General features: G+C 43.9%; 1 pseudogene; it reads left to right on the top strand.

The window, feature by feature from the left end:
• Window positions 1-571: 571 nt before the first annotated feature.
• LOC124250161 (putative olfactory receptor 10J6) lies at window positions 572-1,499 on the top strand (annotated as a pseudogene).
• The last annotated feature ends 10,661 nt before the right edge of the window (window positions 1,500-12,160 follow it).

Here is a 12,160-nt window from a genome sequence, read left to right as displayed (position 1 = left end):
GCCCAGAATGCCTCATCCTCACTCCTACTAAAGCGCTCCTGAAGATCAACTCTCCTGAGAGTAATTCTGCTCCCTATACACTGTTACCAGAAGTTTCTCCTAAGTGACACCATTAATTGTAACTCCATGAGTCTAACTCTCTCACCCCCATTTTGTTGTCCCAGCTGCTCGTACTTTCCCTAGAAGAGAAATGGGCAAAGCTGGGATGGCATGGGCTCAGGCTTACACGTCATTAAAAGACAAAGCTTTCCATCAGTGCTCTACATAAACAACATATTCAGGATGAGAACTTGAAAAGATATTTGTGGTGGTCTCACATATTGGTGATTTCTTGGCCAGAGGCTTATGGGAAGATTAAATAAACAGCAAAAGCTGAAGATGGGGAGGGGAATAAGCTAGCCATATGAACTATGCCAGCACGCTCCTGATTATAGAGCACAGAAATAGACTCATTTTATGTGCATGTGCATCCTCTAAACTTCTTCCTCTATCCCTGTTCTAGAGCCCATTTTGTGGTGAGAATTTCTCCATGTTGACTCTTTGGATCACTTTCAGATGCTGAAACTGAAGAATGCAGAGAAAGGACCTCACAGAGGTGACAGAGTTCATTTTCCTAGGATTCTCCAGATTCCTGAACACCAGATCACCCTCTTTGTGGTTTTTCTCAGCCTGTACACCTTAAACTTGGCTGGCAATGCCATCATCGTGACCATCATCCACATTGATCATCGTCTCCACACACCCATGTACTTCTTTCTGAGCATGCTGGCTAGTTCAGAGATCGTGGACACACTAGTCATCATTCCACAGAGGCTCTCCAGCCTCATGGCCCAGAACCAGCCAATTTCCTTAGCAGGTTGTACCACTCAAATTTCTGCCTTTTTACCTTAGCCATAAGCAACTTCTTTCTGCTCACAGTGATGGGTTATGACCATTACATGGTCATCTGCAACCCCCTGAGATACACAGTCATCATGGGCAAGAGGGTATGTGTCCAGCTGATGTGTGGAGCCTTTGGCATTTGCCTGGCCATGACAGCTGTCCAGGTGACATCCATATTTACCTTACCCTTTTGTCATAGAGTGGTTGGTCATTTCTTCTGTGACATCCTCCCTGTGATGAAACTCTCCTGTATTGATACAACTATCAATGAGATGATCAATTTTGTTATCAGTTTATTTGTGATCCTAGTTTCCATGAGCCTAGCCTTCACCTCCTATGTACTCATCATCTCTACCATCCTCCAGATCGCCTCAGCTGAGGGCTGGAAGAAAGCCTTTGCCCCCTGTGCCTCCCACCTCACTGTGGTCATTGTCTACCCTGGCTGTGCCTCCATTGCCTACCTCAAACTCGAGTCAGGAAACTCTGTATAATAAGACCTCTTTCTCTCAGTGACCTGCATGATCATCACCCCCATGCTGAAGCCTGCAGTTTATACCCTGAGGAACAAGGATGTCAAGGATGCTCTGTGCAAAGCTGTGGGTAGAAACATTTTTTAATACATTGACCCTTTATATAAAGAGTAACATGTCCTCGCTGCATCCAAAAACCTCACAAGTCTGTCCCGTGCAGTCTCTTCTGCTATGAGGTATGCACGTCTTGCTTCAGCACCCTTATTACAAAATCTTAATCTTCATTTCCGTATATTTCAAAGTTTTTTCCAGGCATTTTCAAGTGGGTATTTGAGAGATCAGGGAGAATGGGCATGATTTTTAAGAAAGCATATCCAAATTTCCAGGGTGGGGCAAAGAAGTTCTTAAAAGCATATTAAATATGATTATTTTATGTTTGAAAATAAAACCACAATCTCCATTACTTTCATAATACAACCTACGGAAAATAAAACTGGACAAGACCTTTCTAACAAGGTAAGAATAGTTAATAGTGAGGAAGAAAAATCATAACAGAACCTTTGGGAAATGTGTAACGCGTGTATTAAAAAAAAAAAACTAAGTTGGAAAACACTGGTTTTGTCCTTAAAATTGAGCCTTTATTATTTGATTTATACTAAAACCTTTCCTTCCTTTCAATATGGTCTTCAGAGTGCTGGCCATGGCCATAAATTGTGCACAGCTCTCATCTCTCTAATCTCACTGTGCTTGCCTGATTCTCTCTGGCTGCTAGTTCTCTCCATGGAGTCAGCTTCTCTCTAATCATTATAAAGAAAAATGAGTTGGTCAAAAACAGCTACACCCTCTTTATAGTGAAAGCCATAAAAGTAGTCTTCATTTGCACACACATGGCACTTCCTGGATAATACCATAAATAAAAAATAGAACAAACAAACAGTGCCAGCAGTCAGGAGTAGTTCAGAGGTTAAATTTTTTAATCCTTCAATTCACCAAAAAAAAAAACCCTCTCCCCCTCCTATGCCTTCTTTAAGGAAACCATCCTTTTCCCACAGAGCTTCCTGGGAGCTTATCTGGTTTCATGCCTGTACATATGTTCTATATGTTACCTTGGGTGATAGTGAGGAGGGTTAAAGACTTTTGTCATGTGCTTCTTTATACTAAAATATTTTGGTTAAGGATGCTTCTCTGTTTATCCCTTAGTGTCATTTGTCTTTTTATTTAAAGGAGAGATTTCCTTCCCTCTACTGAGAAGGGGTAGGTAATAATCCAAAGAGCTCATCCCCAGTAAGGTCTACGTTTACAGACTTCTGAGATTCTAGGTGGGAAGACCATAGTTCTTTCAAGGTCTAGTCATCTCTTTCTAGTTTCTGTCCTGTGTCTTTGCAATTTCTGCATCGTAGAAGAAAGGCTTCCTACAGGAGCTTTTGAAAGGTCAAAGACTGGGTCTGTGAGCCCTGGGCATGTTATCAGGTCTTCCCTGATGGTGTTCTTAGGATCAGCCCACCATAGACCCAACTCCCCATACCTACTGAGGACATCCTCTGAAGAGTGACAGCATGCTTTCCTCCAGAATGAGAATGTCTCTCCTGACAGTATGAAAAGACCTCTTCCCGTTACTACCAAGGTTACCTACACTGCCAACTCTTAATTGTTACCACTGTCCTCAATTCCTTCTGGACAAGCAACTACTCTTACATTTTCAGACCTGTCCTTTTGTGTGTAGAAGGGAGGGTTGGTGTGAGCCAGAGGGGTAATGATGGAACAGTGGGTGGTGGTCAAACCTGTTCTAACTGCTCCAGCTGCAGTGGCTGCCTCCCCCTGCCCATCATTCCCTTCCTACTTCTCCACGCAGCCACTTTTTTGTCAGTTCAAGGATCAAAGATAAAAAGTTTCTCCAGTATTCTTTCTCAATATAAATGCCCACAATAGTAGATACACCACAGGCCACTTGTACAATCAGAAGTGAAATGTCAGAGCTTCCAGAAAAGATGAGTCTTAAACCTTGAAGGAGAAACATCTCCTACTCCAGGTCTGTTGCCTAGAGTGGTTCAACTACATGTCCAACTTTTTAAAATAAACATATGTGTTTTAATTTTTTAGCTAATAAGGTGCTACGTTACAAGGTGGAAAGGGTAGAGGACCTGGAATCAGAAGTCCAGAGCTCAGGTCCTCACTCTGTACCCATCAGCATCTTTTATGAATATAATGTTTTTAATTCTGCCTCACTAGACACCAAAAAATATCTTTCAAACCCCTTGCCTATTTCTGCTCTGCAGACTGTTATCTAGTTATGGATGCTACCTTACATTGTCTTCAGCAGCATCATTTATCTCACTCCCACCCAGGCAATTAGTTGCTCTTTCTTATGTGCCCTTAAAGCTCTTTGGATGAAATTATATTAGCACAGTATTTTCTTATTGTACTTTCATTGCTTGATCATGAGTCTGTTTCTACTACTGGATCACAAGCATATTGAGATCAGGAACTGTTTTTCTCATTGTTATGCCCCATCCTGGAACGGTGCTCAGTAGAACAGGCATTCACTAAATCTTCATGTAATAGTTGAGAAACTACTATGTACACAGCACTATACTTGGACTTCCTGGCATGTTTTGGTAAGATAGACACACCTGTTCTGCTTCTCTGTCTCCTTTGCAGTTGGCCTTCACCTAAAAACACACATAAAGAGTAATAAGCAGGTCCCTAGTGATAGGATCACTTGGGTCTGTGTTTCTTCCTTCCCTGGATTTTCTGCCAACTTCTCAGTTGCCTCAAGACCCCTCTTAGTCTCAGTGTTAATTTAGTCATTGCACTAATTAATCCCTTAGCAACACAGAACCATAAACAGTTGAGTTTTTTTGATAAAGGACATGGAGTTACCATTAAAAAAAAATCATTCTTACCCCTGCTAGGATATAACCTTCAAAACTTACTTAAAGAGAAATAACTTTTTAAACAAACAGTGACATGCCATAAAAAATTAAGAATCAGGACACTTAGCGTAATGCCCTAAGAGAAATAAGACAGAGAAAGACAAATACTATATGATCTCACTTCTATGTTGAATCTTAAAAAGCCAAACTCATAGAAATAGAGAACAGATTTGCGGTTGCCAGAGGTAGGAGGTGAGAGGTGGGGAAATTGAGTGAAAGTGGTCAAAACAAACTTCCATTATAAGATAAATACATTTTGGGGATGTAATGTACAACATGATGACTATAGGTAACAATACTGTATTATATATTTGAAAGTTGCTGAGAGTAGATCTTAAAAGTTCTCATCACAAGGGGGAAAAAATGCATAACCGTGAGGTGATGGATGTTAACATACTATGATAATCATTTTGTGATATATATACACATATATCAAATCATTATGTTGTACATCTTAAACATACACAATGCTATATGTCAAGGATATCTCAATAAAACTGGAAAATAAAGAACCAGTACATCCCTTAGTTACACTTTTGGGAAAATGACAAACAAATCCATTATGAGGCCAGAAAAATCCTTCCACAATTTTAGATTTTGAATTGGACTGGAGAAAAAACTCAGCCCTCTTTGTTGCTAGGGCAAAATTTCTCAAATTTCTTGCCACCTAAATTCCCAACCCCTATTACTCCTGACATGAAAGTAGTAACGGGAGAGAAAGCAAACATGGAAACACCAACGATCAGCAATAAAAGTTTGGTTGAAGCAAGGAGAACTAGATCTGGAAAACGAGAGAAGAGAGAAGGAGGCAGGAGATGACACTGAGGGATAGATAAATGGTGTGCATCACATGGATCTAGCCTTAGAGAAACTCATTTCCAAAGAGAACAGGAATTCCAGAACAGTAAACCAACGTGGCAGAAGGCAATTACCATTATTGAGGGTTTACCACACAGCAGGCACTAGGCTAAGTGGTAGTCATCTACATTATTTCACTTAATAATAGTACTTCGACTTTATAGAACTTTGCACTTCACAACAGTCTTCAAATATAATATCCTATTTGATCCTTGCAATAACCTTATAAAGTATGCATTTTTCTGCCCACTTTTTAGGTTAATGGCAGAAATGTTAACCGACTTCCTTCAAGTCACACAGTAGGTAACTGACAGAGCTAGAATTGACACCAAGATCCACTAGCTAACTTCAAACTATGTCTTTTTCACTTTATCACCACCATTTCTCATCTTTAATCTTCTGAAAGACATTATATTCTCCTTTCTGAAAGACGTTATATTCTTTGAGTCACTCTGGTCTCATCTTGGATATCACTTTCACCAAAAAGTCTTCCCTAAATAACTTATGAGATGTTCCTCTGATGAAGTCCCACACCACTCTAAGCTTGTCTCTGCCTTGGCAGTGTATTAAAATTGCCCATTTCCTAGTTGCCTCCCTCACCAGACAGCAAACTCCTTGCCAGAAGGACTGCTTCTATATCCCCAATGTCTAACAGAGTTCTTGGCAAAAGATCTCAATAACTATTTATTAAATATAAAATTGAAATGTCTAAGGAGCACATTTGAAACTACTTCTTGATGGCTAAGTGTATTGACAATAAGTGTCCATTGCTCTTCTGTACTATGATGTGTCCAGGTTCTCAGGATAGTGGTTTTCTTCTGTTCTATAGAGCTCACAGACTCTTCCACTTCGGAAATTTTGTGTTTCCCTTTTGTAATCTTTCTGTCTCCTTTCTTGCTTTTGAGGTATGAGCTGTCACATTTCTGAGCTGTCAGCGTGCTGGCCTATAGCAGCAATCCTTTCTTATACACTGCTTCCAGACTGTGGTAGAGTAGAAAAAACTGATGAAATGCATATAGAATTACCTGTAAAGTAGCATCCTTGAGAGACAGCACTACATAGAGGTAAAGAACAAGAATCTGGAATCAGACTGCCTGGGTTCTAATTTTACCTCTGCTGCTCACTAGATGTTATCACCTCTCTATGTATCTATTCCCAGATTTATAAAATAGGGTAGAGATAGTACCTAGGGAGGTAGGTATCATTATTCCCATTTTTATAGCTGGAATTTAGCAAGGTTAAGTAAAATTTATTCAATTTAGCAAAAGTATATTGCATGCTAGAAACTGCGCTAGACATTGAGGCAAGAGTAATAATTAAGATGTCACAAATTCTGCCTTCATGATGCTAAGAGAAAAGCAGAGGAGTCCAAAAATTGAGCAAGTAGTTACAATAAAGTGTGATGAATCTTACGATAGGAGCAATATGGAATGCTATGGGAACATGTATTGGTGACTTCCAATCACACACAGGGTTCAGGGAAGAGCTACCAGAGGAAGTGAAATTTGAGTTTAGGATCTGAAGGCTCAATAGCAGTCAAGAGGATAAAGGTGGGGGAAAGGTCTGGAAAAGTGAGATCAAAAATACATTCCAGGCAGAGGAAACAGCATTTGAAAAGGTAAGTTAGAGAAAATTTGAAACATTATAAAAAGCTTAATAAAGCTCGAGTATAAAATTCATGGGACATTGACAGAAGAGCAAAGTGAAAAGTTGGCAGCAATCACATGATGAAGGAGTTTATAACCCACACTGAGGAGTAGGTATCCTAAAGACAATGAAGAGTATTTATAAGTCTTTCAGTAAAGCAATGACATGATTTATTTGTAATTCAGAAAGTTCACTCTGCCAGCAGAAGAAGGAGATGTAATATGGAAGAGCAGGACTGGCAGGGAGATTGACTAGGAAGCTATTATGAGACTATAAAACACAAGAGATGGTAGACTGGGCTGGTATGGAGGAGTACTGATGGAAGAAATGGACAGATGTGGGAGATTTGTGGGAAGTAAGATTGACATTTCTTGATTATAGATTAAATATGGGGGGTAATGGAGTCAAAGAAGACCCTGAGATTTCTGGCCTAGACAACTTGGTGGACTGTGGTCAATACAGGAAACCCTGGAAGAAGAGCAGGTTGAAGTGTGAAGAAGAAAACAATGAGTTTGATTTTGTACAGTTAAGATTAAAATGTCTGGGAGGTATTCAAAAGATATCCAGAAAGGAGCTGGATCCATGGATCTGAACTCAGGAGAGTGTTCTGAGTTAGAGATATAGTGTAGGAATCGTAAGAATGTAGGTGGTAATTTTTTAAGTGGGAATGTATGTATAGAAGGAGAGAAGAAGTCCACCTACGGTGGAGTGCTGAGGAGCAGCAGACGAGATGGGATCCTGATTGCGGGGATGTGAGGGTGCTATTGACAATAAAATGAACTACCAAGAACGCAAGAAATGGAGGAGAGGAATTCTCTACACCAGATGCCAAAGTCTTCAATGATCAATAAGTTCTAATGTCCCTTGAAAAATGGAAGAGGGAGCAGGGGGCAGTCAAAACCCTCAGATTTAACTGAATTTGAACCTGGGATCCAGCAGCTGCTGTGCAGAAGAGGAAAATGTTCCCTTCTTCCTCTGGCCCTCTCCCTCCTTCCTTCATGCCATACGGCCACAGAGAAGTCAGGTCAGGATAGCTGGAGGCCTCGATCCCTCAGACAAGACTGCTGTCCAAGTGCATGAGTAGGAATCCTTTCAACCAGCCAGCTTCCACTCCCACCCACTACCATCCTCACAGTGCTTGCCCCCTCCAAAGTAGGGGGTGGAGAAGAAAGGGAGGGGAAGAACAGTGGGTGCTGTAGGTTAAGCTGCAGCCATGAAGGAAGCCTCATGTTAATATTCGTGTGGATGGGTTAGGGGCAGGCATCAGATGACATTCTTCCCATGCATCTGTGGCCAGGAAATTAAAATACCACCAGCGGCCCCTCCCTTCCCTGGGCCCAGTTGCCTTTGGAGGTGTCTTGTCAGGGAAGCACATTCCTTCAAGGAACAGGTGTAAAAGAATGTTTAGTAAGGTTCTTCTTGCTATCAACCAAAGCCTTGTCTTCCTCTACTCCCTCTCCCATCTATTAAGGAGCCACATCAGGGGCTGGTGGGAGCAGCCAAAGGCACATTGCTATAGAAATAGGAGATTTCCACCCATTCTTTCTTTCATTTTCCCTAGTCAAAAAATTACTGACAGATATGGGGCAATGTTTCAGAAGGGCTTACTGACATCTCATTCCCTTGTTGGATATCTTCTTGGACAGCAGACTCAGTGATCTGACCACCAGAAAGAAGGTGAGCCAAAAGAGAATTAGAGAGAGATGGCAGGGTGTATTATGTGCTTGTGCTGCCATGTCAAGCCATGTGCTGCCTTGACGCCTTCAAACCTCACAGAGCCCGAAAGGCCTAACCATGAGTTCTCCTGCTCTTGCCAGATGTGCCCCATATCCAGTGAGAAACACTTCCTGCATGGCTAGTTATCCTATTAGTTGTACCAGCCTGCACCCAACCTGGTCACCTCAACCTAACAGGCTTCACCTACCTGCCAACTTGCAGAATTATTCAAACAAGCTAATCATATCTTCCAGTGGAAACCAAGGATCACCACTGCCTCTTGTCACTGCAAACCCTCAGCTTCCCACAGCCCTTCTGGTTCACTCTGTTCTCTAGTACAACCTTCAACCATGTACAAGTACAACCATGCTAGAGCCCTGCATGGTATGTGGTGTCCTTCTCTCCCAGGCCATGAGTCTACATGACTAATAAACTGCTGCAAAGCTCATTTGTCCAGTATCAGGTAGTATGTGTTTGGCCATCTCATACCATTTAGGATGGGGATCCCTCCTTCACCAACAGAGTGAAATAGTAGTGGTCAGAACACAGGGTAGAAGACATGATAAGAATGTATGAGATTCTTATGGTTAAATGGACTCCACTGAGAGAGCTAGGCTTGAGATAACTTGTGGCTTCCCCACCTGAAGGCTGCCAGCCAAGGAGGTCTAGCAGCAAAAGAGTGCCCATGTCTCCTGGAGGTAGGATCCCAGAGAGAGGGGACTCTGTATTCTTCTGTCAAGGAACTGTCCAGGAGGTTTTATAGGGCATTCCAAAGAACTCATGCGTGTGCCAGAGGTGGCATTTAAATGTCTGCTGCACCGAAAAATCTGTCAACGACAGCTAGAGAAGCCTTGATAACCACTCACAGGGAATTGCAAAAAAGGTTGACAACTGAGTTAACAGCCTCCTGTCTCTGTCCCTCTCCTTACCCACCACAACATCTTGAAGAGCTAAGCTTTGAAGCAGTGAAGAAGTTTCAGAGCCAGACCAGCACTTCCCCAAACATCACTTCCAAGATTGCTAAAGTAGAAAAGGGAGAGAATGAGATAGTAAACTCTGGCTTTCTAACCCTCTGCTCCCCATACAAATAGCTGGTGTAGGAGGAAAGTGAAAAGAACAAGCCACTGTTCCCCCTGATCTTCGCATCCCGGAAGCCACAAGACTGCCCATTGACAGGGCCAGCAGAGACAGTTAGGAGAGGGGATCTCAACTTTTAATAATTGAAAGAGAAAAAAACATGATGGGCTCTGTCCAAAATAGCATTAAAAGGCAGAAAATAGAAATTCTACAGAACCTGGCTGGAAACAGAAGTTGGAGGGGAAAAAAATTAAAGTGTTTATACCCAACCAACTGTGTTAAAAAGTGATCAATAAACTGATTACCCATAAATAGGATTTGTAAAATTATTTGGCTCTCAATGGAATCTATCTAATAACGTGTAGGACTTTGTTCAGCCTTCAAAAGTAAGAGCTTTGTACACATTTTCAAAGTTGTATTATTCAGGTATGCAGGGGACTGCACCTGCCATTTTACAGGAGCTCAATAAACATTTGTTGAATGAGAACAAATGTGCGGATGAGGTTGGGCCCTGGCTGCAAAGAATAAGGACAAGCGATGAATGAGGCCAGGGTCTCAACTGGCCTAAAACACAGCTTTGCCTATGTATGCAAGAATCCTTTGCTCTCATTTAGGTAAGAAAAGACTTTCCCAACCAAGTCTGTAGGAAAGAGGGGAGCAAGGAAGAGACATTAAATTTATCAGATTATTTAGACTTGTTCCTTCTCAAGCACCCGTATGATCAGAATAATAAATCATTGACCCAAGTTTCATAGCTGACACAGCCCTCCCATTTTTTTAATTGTACCTCTCTCCCACCCCAATCTAATATTATTCCCCTTATTTAAGGCACCATAAGATATCTGGGAGCAGTCTTCCAAACCCTATACCTCTGAGAAACCTTTGATAACTCAGTGCCAAGAGCCAACAGGTAAAGAATGAAGCCTGAAGCCTCCACTGAGGCACCAGACCTGATGCAAGCATTGGACCTACCACACCAGGATCAAAATGCAGCTTTCCGAGGGAGGATCCAAGATGGCGCCGTGAGTAGTCCTCTTTGTCTCTCCCCCTTCGAGTCTACAATTATTTGGACACTCATCGCTTAACAAAGGATATCCAGACAGCATCTCTGGACGTCTGAGAGACCCACGCAACTATACATCGGAAGGCGGACAGACTTCCCTCCGGGAGGTTGTGGAGATAGGTGAAAACTCTCCGACCCCGACCGAACAGCCTAGTTCCTGCAAGCGGCTTTCTTCCAATGGACGCCCCCAGAGGATCAACACACACCTAGGACAGGAGCAAGCACACAACAGAGGAGTGACAGGGGAAACAGGTGACCAGAACCCTACCTAAACCCCCCGCAATTGCTCCTAAACGCAGGGGGAAACTCTGGAGTTGCACACCTGAGCCCGCAGGGAGAGTCTCTCCCCGCCGTTGGTGGGGAGATCCCGCCTGGTGTTCGTGGCACCCGGAGGGTCCCAGAGAGAATCACTGAGGGTACGGAGGCCCCCCGGCTGCCACTGCCTGCACGGTGGGGAAAGGGATTGCTGGAGATCTCGGAGAGGACTGGGGCTGGGTGAAGCTGCAGAGGCCGTCTCCGCATCCCGGAGGGGAAGCTCCAGAGTTCCACCTGGCCAACAGACAAAACTCTCTGTCTGCCATTAGCGGAGGGGCAACGCCCAGCGTTCACAACTCTGGGAAAGTCCCGGAGAGAATCCCGGAGGGCGAGACGATCCCCGGCTGCCATTGCCCGCCCCATGGGGAAAGGGATTGCCGGAGATCTCGGAGAGGACTGGGGCTGGGTGAAGCTGCAGAGGCCGGCTCCGCGCCCCGGAGGGGAAGCTCCAGAGTTCTGCCCGGGCAGCAGACAAAACTCTCTGTCTGCTATTAGCGGAGGGGCCACGCCCAGCATCCACAACACTGGGAGGGTCCCAGAGAGGAGAATATCAGGCAGGGCAGCAGCTGACCAGCTACCACTGAAATTGGGATCTCCGGCTATCCTCCAGACAGGGCAAAGGGCTCCCCGAGTTCCTGGGGAACAGGACTGGGGCTGGGTGGAGTTCCAGCGACGCAGCTCCGTAGCCTAGGGGGAAATCCTACAGGCTCACAGCAGCCTCAGGGAAAGCCTCTGCACAGCACTAGTAGAGAGCACCCACCCGGCAGCCACAAGGCTGGAAGACCCCAGGACAAAAGTAGCATAGCTAGGTGAGCTAACCACAGACTGTAGAAGATGCCAATAGCTCTGCTGCGACCCATAGTGGACAAGTGAGATTTTGTGGGTGCCAACAGTGACGGAGCAGCAAATATAAGTGATCCTACCCCTGGCCACTGGAAAAGCCCATAACACTGTTGCAGACCCCAAGGAGGGAGCACGTCTAGGTGGGCTGCAACAGTAGGCACCAGCAGCCTGAAGCCCCCCCGTGACGGCCCCCACGGCAGAAGAGGGAATCCAAAGGACCACTGTGACTACAAGGAGGAGCCTAGGCCTGGTTAGCAACTGCAGATAGAGTTCCTGGTTGGTGCAATGTAAACAGCTGCTCCCCCACCACAGCAGCAGAAACAAGTGGAAGGAGCAACTAAACTCTATCTCTATGC

Source organism: Equus quagga, chromosome 13, assembly GCF_021613505.1.
Source record: "Equus quagga isolate Etosha38 chromosome 13, UCLA_HA_Equagga_1.0, whole genome shotgun sequence".
NCBI lineage: Eukaryota > Metazoa > Chordata > Mammalia > Perissodactyla > Equidae > Equus > Equus quagga.
The sequence above is the reverse complement of the archived record's forward strand: the minus strand, read 5'-3'. Positions and strand labels throughout refer to the sequence as shown.